This window comes from Macaca mulatta, chromosome 20 (genome assembly GCF_049350105.2).
Source record: "Macaca mulatta isolate MMU2019108-1 chromosome 20, T2T-MMU8v2.0, whole genome shotgun sequence".
NCBI lineage: Eukaryota > Metazoa > Chordata > Mammalia > Primates > Cercopithecidae > Macaca > Macaca mulatta.
Genome location: NC_133425.1, coordinates 61,947,274 through 61,959,395, shown reverse-complemented (window position 1 = coordinate 61,959,395; position 12,122 = coordinate 61,947,274). Strand labels below are relative to the sequence as shown.

General features: G+C 49.9%; 1 protein-coding gene across 4 annotated transcripts in view; it reads right to left on the bottom strand.

The window, feature by feature from the left end:
• Positions 1 to 5,193, bottom strand: part of BEAN1 (brain expressed associated with NEDD4 1) — a 71,441-nt gene extending 66,248 nt beyond the window's left edge. The window contains exon 1 of one of the 4 annotated variants that reach the window (XM_077984092.1): positions 4,863 to 5,193. The gene's annotated coding sequence lies outside the window, so the exon portion shown is untranslated. Of the gene's footprint in view, positions 1 to 3,821; positions 4,714 to 4,862 lie in introns of those variants that run through there. The other 3 variants (XM_028841087.2, XM_077984091.1, XM_077984090.1) reach the window with 3 other exon arrangements.
• Between the last annotated feature and the right edge of the window lie 6,929 nt (positions 5,194 to 12,122).

The window sequence follows — 12,122 nt, the reverse complement described above, 5'->3', positions numbered from 1 at the left end:
GGCCAACATGGTGAAACCTCATCTCTACAAAACATACAGAAATTAGCTGGGCCTGGTGGCGTGAGCCTGTAATCCCAGCTACTCGGGAGACTGAGGCAGGAGAATCGCTTAAACCCAGGAGGCAGAGGTTGCAGTGAGCCGAAATCCACTGCACTCCAGCCTGGGACAGAGTGAAGCTCTGTCTCAAACAAGCAAACAAACAAACAAATTAGTAACATAAAGACTTTCAGTCCAGTCTAAAGACGACTTTCTGGGGGAAAAAAGAAAAAAAAAAGTAAAAAAGACTTTCAGTATAATGTTAAAGGGGGGAAAATCCCTGTTATTTTTTAAAACACACACACACACACACACAACAGGTTGTAGAACTGTGCATATACCATGATCCTTATTTTGTAAAAGAAAAAAAAAAACTAGGGAATATATTAATACATAGCAAAAGATTAGAAAGCACAGAACACAGATAGAAAGAACACTAACGTGTTCACAGTCATTGTGCTCTCTGGGCAATGTTGGGATTAAGGAGGATTTTTATGCTTTTTACATTTTTAATAATTTTACAATTTATTTCTTACAATGAACATGTATGACTTTTAATAATCTGAAAAATCACTAAAATGAAGACTCAAAAAAAATTTTGTGCTAACAAAATGAAAAGCAATTAAGTGAACAAGTCAGTGATCGTTAATTCATTAGAAATGGTGGGATTTTTGTTTGTTTGTTGTAAAGAGCCAGGGTTGCCTAGGCTGGTCTTGAACTCTTGGGCTCAAGAGATCCTGCCTCAGCCTCTGGAGCAGCTGAGACTACAGGCATGTGCCACCATGCTGGGGTATTCTCAATGAAAAAATTTAAGGCTAATCTAATTGCCTTTGAACATGTCATTTGTTATTTAAAAAAATTTAATTTACTTGTCATTGAACTCACTGATAAACTTTATTATAATATTAGAAAAATAATATCCGGCCGGGCGCGGTGGCTCAAGCCTGTAATCCCAGCACTTTGGGAGGCCGAGAGGGGCGGATCACGAGGTCAGGAGATCGAGACCATCCTGGCGAACACGGTGAAACCCCGTCTCTACTAAAGAAATACAAAAAACTAGCCGGGCGAGGTGGCGGGCGCCTGTAGTCCCAGCTACTCTGGAGGCTGAGGCCGGAGAATGGCGTGAACCCGGGAGGCAGAGCTTGCAGTGAGCTGAAATCCCGCCACTGCACTCCAGCCTGGGCTACAAAGCGAGACTCCGTCTCAAAAAAAAAAAAAAAAAAAAAAAAAAAAAAAAAAAAGAAAAATAATATCCATTGTTTTTAACCTTTATCAAATTATCCCTGGCACTCGAGCAAGTTCTATTTGCCAAATACTTGAGGGAATGGTTTCTGCTATTAACTTAATGTTTTATTTTCATCAATCTATACACTTGGCAAAAATAATAACAATAATAGACCATATGTTTGTAAAACACTTTTTAATTTTGGAAGGCACAATAAGTGCTGGGCACTAGTCTAGGCTCTGAGGATATTATAGTGAATAAAACAGTCAAAAGTCCTTGTTCTTGCAGGGCTCACATTATATTGGTATGGGCATACAATAAACAAATGAATAAGATATATAGATGTTGGGGGTAATAAATGCTCTGGAGAAAAATGGAGAGAAGAAGGACAGGTAATGAACAGGGAGCTGCTCTTTTAAATCAGTTTGATTACTGTTCTAACAGGAAAACAAAATATGAAGGTGTCCAAAAATTCTATAGCCTGTGGACAATTAATATACTCTTTTTCAGTACTCAGACATAAAATGATTGAAGATGTACATGAAAGAATCATTCTAATAACTGATTACATGTCATCTAAATTACAATGTGGTAATTATCAGTTTTACAAACTCGTACAATTAGGATGAATCACAGTGATGTTTTAAGTATTTGATACCTGGCAGAGTTAGATGGTCCTTAAACTTTTTAAGCCTCGGTGTTCTCATCAATAAAATGAGGACAAGTATAGTTCCTAAATCAGAGAGCTGGTTATCAGAATTCAAAGAGAAAATGTGTACGTTTAGGAAACAGCATGTGCGTGACGCATGTTCACAATGCGGGCCACTGGCAGAGGTCTACTGGCTATGTGCTGTCTGTATATGATTTCTTCATCCTCACACTATTCTGGGAGGTGTGTAATGTTTATTCCCATTTTCAAGAGGGAACTGAGGCTTTGAAAAATAAGTCACCTGCCCAGAATCACATGCTATAAACCCAGGCGGTCCAGCTCCAAAAAACTGCTCTCAGCTGTGACTCTTGTTTGTGCCTGCTTGCTAAGGGACTGCAGAAGCCCTGCTGGCCTCAGTTGCTCCCTTTAGGAGGCTGACAGCAGATACCCCTCAGTCTATCCTCTGAGTACTTCCAGGGCAAGGGTTTCAGGCAATGGTCCTCTGAGGGTGTCTGGCTGATTATTCCTGAAGTCTGACAGTAATGCCTGCATCCCCGTCACGTTCCCCACTGGCTGTGTTCCAAATCCTGAGCGAAGCAGGAGACTCAAGCCTAATTAGTTCTGATTAACTCCTTTGGGAAGATGAGAAGTGAAGATTTTGGAAGAGGCAGTGATGTGACCCCTAGTGGGTGAATGGGGAAGGGGAGGGGGAAGCTACAGAGGAAAAAGAGGAGAGATGGGGGATTCCGTGTAGGAGTCCCCAGGTGGCAGCGCATCCTGCCCGTCTCACCAGGTGTCCCCTGGCGCCATGTGGACATGTTTCCTCATCTGAGATTCCTCCCTCATCCTTGTTCTGGGCAGCTGGGCCACAGGTGGCCAGGGACCAACATGGGTGTGAACTAGACCACCACTTTCTTCCCAACACTCCTGCCTGCCTAACCACTCCTTGCCACCTCCAGGATCCCAGCATCCTCCCCTATTCCCTGGGCCTATGCCCTACTCTGCTCGGGGTCTAAGGTCCCAGCCACACAGACTGGAGCAAATCCCTTCCTGGGGACACCGCGCTCTGAAGTTTGAACCTCAGATGGAGTCAATCACTGGCTCCATTTCATCCCCGACATCCTTCATTTCTGGTGCCTCACGGCCCAGTCGCCTGGATGAATACATCACACTCTTCGAGGAATCAAGGCTGGGACCCTCAGACCTCTAGGCTGTCTCCCTGGTGCTTCTTGCTGCCTATCTGAACCGTCACTATTGGTGTGTCCAAGCCACCCGACAGCCTGATGGCTCCTCAGGGAAAGCAATCCTCCACCTGGGAGTGGAGGGAGGTGTGTAAATTCGCTTGTACAGAACTCAAGCAATGGGCAGGTGCCCCTCGCTGGGGCAGCAGGCACCGGCCAACGGCAAGGAGGAAAAGGGTGCACCTTACAGTCAGATGCAGCCTTTTCACCCTGGAGACAGATGGGGGGAAGCAGGGGAGAACTAGACTGGGTGGCAGAGAAACTTGGAGGAGGGAATGTCTGAGAAAGGGTGGGCCCTAAGGAGCAAGTTTTGCTTTGCAATTAAATGTCAACAACTTGGGGAATTCAAAGGCCTCCTTGGAGGGGGCTGGAAGCACCACTTCAGATTCAGAGGCACTCAATCTCAGTATCTACTGGTGCTGGACACCTCATGACACCTGTAGCCCACCACAATTGACCACAGGCTGTGCGCCAGACACCAGGCTACATAGCCCCACCAGCATCATCTCATTTAATGCTCCCAATTCACCTTCCCCATGTTCCAGATGGGGAAACTGAGGCTCAGAGAGGTTCGTGTCTTGTCTAAGGTTGTACAGCCAGGAAGTCAGCCAAGCCCACCTTCTGGCTCCAAAGCCCTTAAACATCCCGCTCACAACAGACCCCTGCTTACTTGCAGATGAGGAAATTGAGGCACAGGGTGGTGAAGTCTTTCTTTCCAGCAGAGCAGTTATGATGTTTGAGGAGTGAGTCCAGAGCGGCATGCTCTCAGCAGGTGCCCATCGGAAATCGTGGCTCAAGACTAAGGATCCCTGAACCCCTGCCTCTCGCACCAGTTACTTGTGCCCTCCCTTTCCCAGCCTGCGCCCGGCCACCCACGCCGGCACCCGCCTGAGATGGAGAAGGCAGCCCCTGGTCCTCACGCTCTCCAGCCTCCAGACCGCGGAACCCGATGGGGAGAGAGGAAGGGCAGCGCGAGTCAGCCGGGGGTGGGGTGGGCCCTGCCCCTGGGGAGCCGCGGCGGTGCCACTCAGCGCTGCGCAGCCAGCCTGAGCTGTCGCCTCGTACTCAGCCTCGGGGCCCTCTGACAGCGCAAGGGAAAGTCTGCCCCAAAGGGGAAGAAGGTGCGGAGGGCGCGCTCTCTCTCCCACGCTCGGTGCTGAGACAGAGGCACGGAGACGGGGGCATACCCCAGGCGACAAACTTCCTAGCTCAAAGGGGTGGGGGGGGGGTTCAAACTCCAAACTCCGCGAAGCCCCAGTCCCTTTCCTCTCCCACTCCGGCCAAGAGTGCACCCTAGTTTTCCCTTCTCGGTTGGGTTGCTCAGGGGTCCCCAAAACCGAGGGCAAGGAGCTGGGGAGGCTGTCTTGGGTTCCTCACACGGGGTGGATGCTCGTCGGGGACTCGAGTCAGGCAGAAACCCTGGATACCTCCCCTTCCCAGGTCCGAGGGCGCGCTGAGGGTCAGCCTCGGCTCGCGCAGATCCCGGTGGCCAGCCCAGGGTCGAGGGTTCGCGGGAGACCGGGGATCCCATTCCCTTCCGAGCGCGCTGCGGTTCGGTTCCGGACCGCGCATCCGCCCGCCCCGCGCACCCAGGCTCCGCGCGGCGCGCCCCCGGGTGTGTCGTTCGCCGGTATCGCCGCAGACCTACGGGGAAGGGGGCCCGGACCCCCGCCCGCCCCTCCCCCGCGCCGCCCGGCCCCACGCCCCTTACTCGGCTTGGCTGCAGCGCTCCGCTCCGTGCGCCGCAGTGCCGGCTCCAGCTTCGGCTCCAGCTCCGGTTCCCGCTCCGGCTCCGGCTCCCAGTCCGCTTCCCGCTCGGAGGCCACTGTGCTTCGGCTTGGGCTCGGGCGTCGCGGGGGGCGCGCCGCTACGCCTCGGCCTGCTGGGCGCGCAGGGGCGGGGCGGGGCGGGCCAGGCGGGGCCGGGCGAGCCCTGCCGACTCGCCGCCCGCGATCCCCGGCCGAGGCAGCGGCGGCGGCGGCTTCCCAGGCCCCGGCCCTGGCCCTGCCCCTGCCCTGCCGCAGCCCCGCCCGGCCGCCCGTCGTCCCCGCGCCGCCGCCCACGCCACAGTCACCGGCTCTGGCCTCCCTCGGCGGCGGCGCGGCTCCCGGGCCTCAGCACCGCGGCGCCGCGGCCCGGGTCACTCAGAGATGGGGGGACGCGGGTGCGGGGGAGGGCCGAGCCGCGCCCCTCTGCGCACAGCCAGCCCGACACCCACACAGCGGCAGGCGGGGCAGGGTGGCGAGGAGGCCGGGAAATGCGGGAGGCCGGCGCTCCAGCCAGACGTGTGAAGAGGACACACAGGCGTGTGTAGGGAATGACACACGGACGCAAGTAGGGAGCCACAGACACGTGCAGAGAAGGGTAGACAAACGAGGTGTCAGGGAAGACAGCCAGACGGGTTGGATCAAGGCTAGACTGGGCATTTGAGCAGGGGACCCCTGTAGCGGGCAAAGGGCAAAAGGTGGGATGGAGAGGGGGACCCAGCGTGGCTGAGCCGCTGAAAGGGGCAGGCGAGCCTGGCAGGGCTTCCCGCTCGCGGTTGCTGGCAGGTAAGTTTTGGGATGCCAGCTAGGCCTGGCCGAAACCTTCCCTCGGAGCCACCAGCAGGCCTGTTTCCTTCACCCCCCTCACCCTCCCTGTGCCCCCGTTCCCCTCTGCCCAAACCTCAGGGCATAGAGCTCAGCCCTGGCAGGTGGAAGCCTGCCCCGAGGGGATGCCTGGCTCAGGCCGGGATTCCAGGCTTCCAGGACCTGCTCTGTCCCCACCCTGCTTTGGGGCCTTGGATGAATCCCAGCCCATATCTCAGACCTCCATGTCCTCATTAGGATATTGCTCCTAGTGATTGCACCCCTACTCTGTTGGGGTGCTCACCAGCATGGAGAAGTTAGTTATTTAACCTCTGCCACTTGCCTGGGAGCGCCAGGAGGGCAGTGTCTGGGTAGGGCTGCAGGGGTCTGCACAGAGTGGGCACTCAGTGAATTTGCTCCAGGAATTGATGAACTGTGTTGTTGATGATACTCTCTGAACCACTACTGTTGATGAGGAAATGGGGCTTAGGAGGCAAGGGGAGTCAAAAGCTGGTTTGTTTCAAAACCCAAAGGCTTGTCACTGGCCGGAAAGTGGTTCTCAAAAATAAAGCATGGTGACAAAGGGCTGAACGTGTTGATGCTAAACCTTGGGGAAGCAGTGAAGCCATGGGGATGGTGTGGAAGGGAAAGTTGGCCAGGGACTGGCCCTGCAGGGAGGATGGGGCAGAGCAGGCTCCAGTGGAGAAAACAAACCTCACTCCACCCCACTCCTGCCAGTCATCACGTCTTGGGCTTCCCTGGGGCCAGGCAGGGGAAGCTTCGTGGTCTAGGGCTTGGGTGCCTGAGGACATCTCCCAGCCTCCTCTGGTAACTGTTCGTTCTGAGCTCTGCTCCCTGCACTGCTTTACCCCACCCCTCCTGCAGACTGGGGCTGTCACGGGGGCATCAGCTCTGAGTAAGGGATGAGGCTAGAATAAAGGGAAACAATTCTCAGAGAACCGAAGAAGGAGACCTGAGAGACTCTTTGTCCAACCTCATGCATTTATTTTATGAATGAACAAATGAAGGATCAGAGAAAGGAGGGGATAGGCTAGGGTCAAAGAGCTAGGATTGGAGGCTTTATGACTCCCAAGCGAGGGCTGTGCCCACGGTATAACCTTGATCTCTCTGAGGACACCAGCTGACCATTCCAGGATGGATATTCTAGTTGTTGAACGGTTTTACCTGTAAGCTGCCCCCTTTGGCAAGACTGTGTGTGTGTGTTGTGGTGGGGGTGAGGGGGCTTGGGGTAAGTGTGTGTGGCACACTTTGAATGAGTCCTTGCGGAGGGTCCCAGCCTTAAAGAGGTCATTCCCCTCCACTGCCCTATTTGTGCATCACTGGCCTGGCAAATCTGGCTTGCTCCTCAGACTGGAACCCAGGATTGTTTTCCAGTGGTGTTGGGTGTAGCTTCCGGGAGTTGGCTTATGACAGCGTGCCTACCAATCTCTGTGTGTCTATGTATCCATCTGCAAATATATATTAGTGTAGGGCACTTGGAAAACACCAAAAGGAGAAAGAAGAAAAGAAAAACCAGTCATTGTGAATATTGAGGTTTCCTGTTTTCTTTTCTTTTTACTTGTGTAACTCTACAAGTGTCCTTAAATGGAGTGAGCTTGCTGACTGATATCTCCTCTCCTATGTCACACTTCTAGTGGCTGCCTAGCATGGGATCAGATGGTTGTATTGCAATATTTTTTTAAGCAATCCCCTGTTTCTGGGCATTTAGTTTGTTTCCATTTTTCATACTTCTACACAACACTGCAACAGACATCTTCATGGGGAGGCTTGTGCATGCCCATGACTATTCTTTATGTCTCTAGGTATGTCATAGTTTTGAGGCTTTCTTCCGTGTAGGGTCAGATTTGCAGAAGGGGCATCTACTGGGTTCCAGGGAGGCACAGTGGTGTTTAGTGTTTGCTTGGTCCAGGGATAGGTAGGGTTGCTGGAGGGAGGAGTCTGAGGGAAATCAGGAAGTGAGATCTCAGGACAGTGAGATGCCCAGAGAGTCCTCAAGTGCTGGGCTTTGGGGCTTGCCCTAGAGTGTGCTTCATGTTACCCCAGCTGCTCACAGGGAATCCCAAGAAACGTCTTTTCTGTTTGCAAAGAACAGTATCCATGATGTCATTCATCCCAAACAGAGCCCATGGCATGGAGATGTTGGAGGGGTCTCTTGAGCCTGATCAGCTCGTACCTCCCTACCATCCTTCCTTCTTTGAAATCTTTGCTTTACCCCCTTACAAATTACCCAGTCTCATATATTCCTTTATAGTAATGTAAGAATGGTTTAACGCAGCCAGGCTGCCCCTTCTGTCTCCCCTTAGGAGGGAAGCCTCTCTTCTGGGCCCCTGGGCTAGGTCTCCAGGAGCTGAAGTATAAAAGGCAGCCTCTCCTCTCCTATCTCCAGGGGCCTTTCTGGGGAAACTTATTTCTGGGGCTTCTTGAAGGTCTGTATTCAGGGTAGAGCTTATTTCAGGGTAAGTGGCTGAGGGCTGAGCAGGGACTGGGTATAGAACTTTCTCTCCTGCCCCCAGCCCAGTCCTGGCATCTCCTTAGAGAGGCCTGACAATGAGTTAGTCACGCTACCTGCAGCCTTTAATTCCATCCTCCCAACATCCTGAGGAGGTGGGTAATATTTTCTTTATATTTCACATGCAGCAGTGAGGTTTATGGCACTCAAGTAACTTGCTCAAGGACACATAGCTAATTAGGAGCAGAACCCAGATTTCTACCTAATCCTGCCCCAAACAAGTTAGGCCAACCCGGTGCAGCCAGGTGGGTGGTGTTGCTAGTCACCAAGGAACTGAACGCTAGAAGGGAATCAAATGTGAGAAAGGAGAATATGAGTTTGATTATACACATGTTCAATTTCAGGAGTCATCGGCAGGCAGCAGAACTCTGAGAGGAGTCCAGGCCACAAAGACAATCTAAGAACTGAACCCTAAGCCTAGGCAGAACTGATTGATCCATCCATCCACCCACCTATCCATCCACTCATCTATCCTCCTATGGATCCACTTATCTTTTCTCCATCCTCCTATGACCTATCCATTTATCTATCCATTCACCCATCTGTCCTCCCACTTATCTACCTAGGCCTCCTCCCATCTTCAGTCCTTCCTTCCTTCCTTCCTTCCTTCCTTCCTTCCTTCCTTCCTTCCTTCCTTCCTTCCTTCCTTCCTTCCTTCCTTCCTGTCTTCATTCCTTCCTTCCTTCCTGTCTTCATTCCTTCCTTCCTCTATTCTAACCACCTCCCCATCCTCCTACACATGCATTTATTCTTCCTCCCATTCCCTCACTCCTCATCTATTCATTCAAACTCCCATCACCCATAAACTTACCCCATTTGCATCTATCCACCCATATGTCCCATGAATACTTACTGATGCTCACTACAGGCCAAGAACTCTGCTGTGAACTGATGGAAAAAAAAGGATATGGAAAACAAGGTCTCTGCCCTCTAGGAGCTGACAATGTGTTAAAAGAAGCAGATGTATAAACAAATGATCCCAGAACAATATATTTTGTGTGCCAGATGTGTGCTCAAAGAAAGAACATTTAACCCAGTCTGTGGAGGTCAGAAAAGGCTTCTTTGAGGGTGTGTTTCTTGAGTTGAGGTTAAAGTTCAATCAAGATTTCATCAGATGAATGGGATGCAGTGAGTGAGATGTTTCAGGAGACGGAATAGCTGATGTGTACAATGATAGAATAGGTGTCGAGAGACCAAGGTGATTCCAGGGACACAGGTAACTCGGAGCATTGGGAGCAAAGTTGAGTGTGAATGAATGGTGTGTTATGAGGAAAGACAGGAAAGGCAGGTCGTAAAAGGCCTTGAATGACAGGGTGAAGGCCTTGGGAGCCATATAAGGGCTTTAAGAGGGGTGGCATGGTCAGGTTGTTTTAGAAAGATCTCTCTGCTGCGTGGAAGATAAGTTGGAATATGTGGATGCAGCGGAGATCAAATGGTCCAGGCTCTGAAGAGTGAGGACTTAGGATTCTCTGAGTCCAGCCTCTGGGGTCAGCCCAGGCCCCCACATTTGGCCTGGACCCAAAACCACTTCCTTTGCCAAGGCCGAAGTCAGGTCAGTTGGGCTGAGACTGTGGGCATGAGGAAGGTTCTGGAGCTCTCTATTTTCAGTGACATACAGTACTGCCACCAAGGGCTTTAGTCTATGGTTGTCCCTCTTCTGATCTAGGATCCAAAGTCCATTGCCACCAACTTTAATCAATTTCTCACTGGCTTCTCTGTCCAGGTCACCACGGAGTGTCTCAGTTCCATGTTCCACTTTTCTGCCTCTACAATTTGCAGCCACCAAAACCCATTAATTTCCCATCAGTCATGCCATGATGTTTCTTCTAACCCTGTGAAATCTCCACCCTGGTGGTTTGCAAGTGACACCTGATGGTGTATAGCCTAGGTGGAGCTGCTACAGTGAGTCAGACATGACTCCAGCCCTCAAAAAACTAGCGGGGGCGGTGGGGGGAAGACAGATGTCCCATCGGCTTGGACAGATGTACCAAGCAACACTGGTGTGTGGAAGGGGAGGCTGCTCAGGCTGCAGAGACTTGGGTGGGCTTGGGCTTAAGTCTTTGCTCTGCCACACTGAATGTGTGACCTTGGGCAAGTCACTTTACTTCTTCAGAGCCTCCATTTTGTCATCTGTGGAATGGGAAAAATAATATTGACTTATCCTCATTTAGATTTATTTATTTTTTAGAGACAGGGTCTTGCAACGCTGCCTAGGCTGGTCTTGAACTCCTTGTCTCAAGCAATCCTCCTGCCTCAGCCTCCCAAGTTGCTGGGATTATAGGTGTGAGCCACTGTCCCTGGCTTAGATTTTTATTTTTTTGGTAGTAACTAGTAGGAATCAACTTGGGCCATTTTAACAAAACCTGGAGAATTTACTAGAACTCAAGTCTGGGCTTTTGGAGGCCTTGGAGTGAGAACCAAAGAAACAGACAGGAACCTAGGAAAGACTCTGCCTCTTGTCTCTGTGCCCCTCTGCTTAATCACTTAATTTTTTTTTCTCCCTGCAGACCTTCTTTTTCCATTATTTTGAAAAAAAAAAAAAAAAAAAAAAAAAGCCTTCACTGCAGCTTGAGAATGAGTTTACAGTTCCTCAATTCTAGCCACAGGCAGGACTAACTGGCCATCTTTTAACCACAAGTCCAAATTCCCAAGAAATAATCTAACTGGTAGAACTGCACCCCAGTTCAATTAACTGTGACCAAAGGATGGGATCAGGTAGCACAAATATGGCAGCTTGTGGACATGTGCATTCATCATTCTCAGAAAAGGTGGGACTCATGAGCCTGGCAAAAACCCGGAAGTTGTTCCCTATGTCCTCACAGATTTGTTGGTAAGATTAAACAGGATAACGGATGTAAGCATTTGGCACAGTGCCTTGTATATACTAAGGGCTCAATAAATGGTAGCTGCTGTTATTCATTCATTGCTCTATTTAATAAGCATTTATTGAGTGCCTGGTTATACTGGATCCTACAGTAAGTCCTGAGGATGAGAAAGATGGGATGACACAGACAGAGCTTGAAAATTGAGAGTAATTCAAGTAAAGCTATTTCAGAGGGTTGTTGTCAGGATTGAATGTAATAATACATGCAAAGTATTTAGTACAGTTCCTGACACATAATAACGTCTCAATAAATGTTGCCTACACATGTTGAATGTCTATTTGTACAAGAGCAAAGAAAAAACATTTCTTATGCCTTTTCTATTTGCTTGTTGCTCCCCTGGCCTCAGGACTGAGACATCTTTGGTTATAAAAATAGATTTCAGTCTTCAAAATAATGTCAGTTGCCAGACTGACAGTTTTTGGATGTTGTATTTGAGTCTAATTTAAAAGTTTAGAAAAATAACGTTGGCATCTCCTGAACTCAAGCACTTACATGAATTATTAACAAGAGTTAATGCAGATTAAAAATACCCACGTGCAACCCGTGATCATCTTTATTTTCTTGACCAAGAATGAATGAACCTGAACATCTACAGGAGAGTAAATTGTGGTACAGTCACAGGACGAGAACATTCCACAGCAATGAAAGTGAACACATTACAACTACAAGCAAACATATGAATGACTTACAAATACAGGGTTGAGCTAAAGAAGCCACATGCTGTATGATTCCATTTATATAAAGTTCCAAAGCAGGAAAAGCAGATCCATGGTATTGGAGTCCAAGCAGTATTTACCTTTGGGGCAAGGTAGTGGCTGGGAGTCGGGGACTTGCTGGTAATGCTGTTTTTTGATCTGGGTGCTGGGGACACAGGTGTATTTGGTTTGTGAACATTGACAGAACAGTACACTTCTGTGCATTTTAATGTATGTATGTTATACTTTAATTTTCTAAAAAGAATGTCTTATCTTTATGCATTTGCCCAG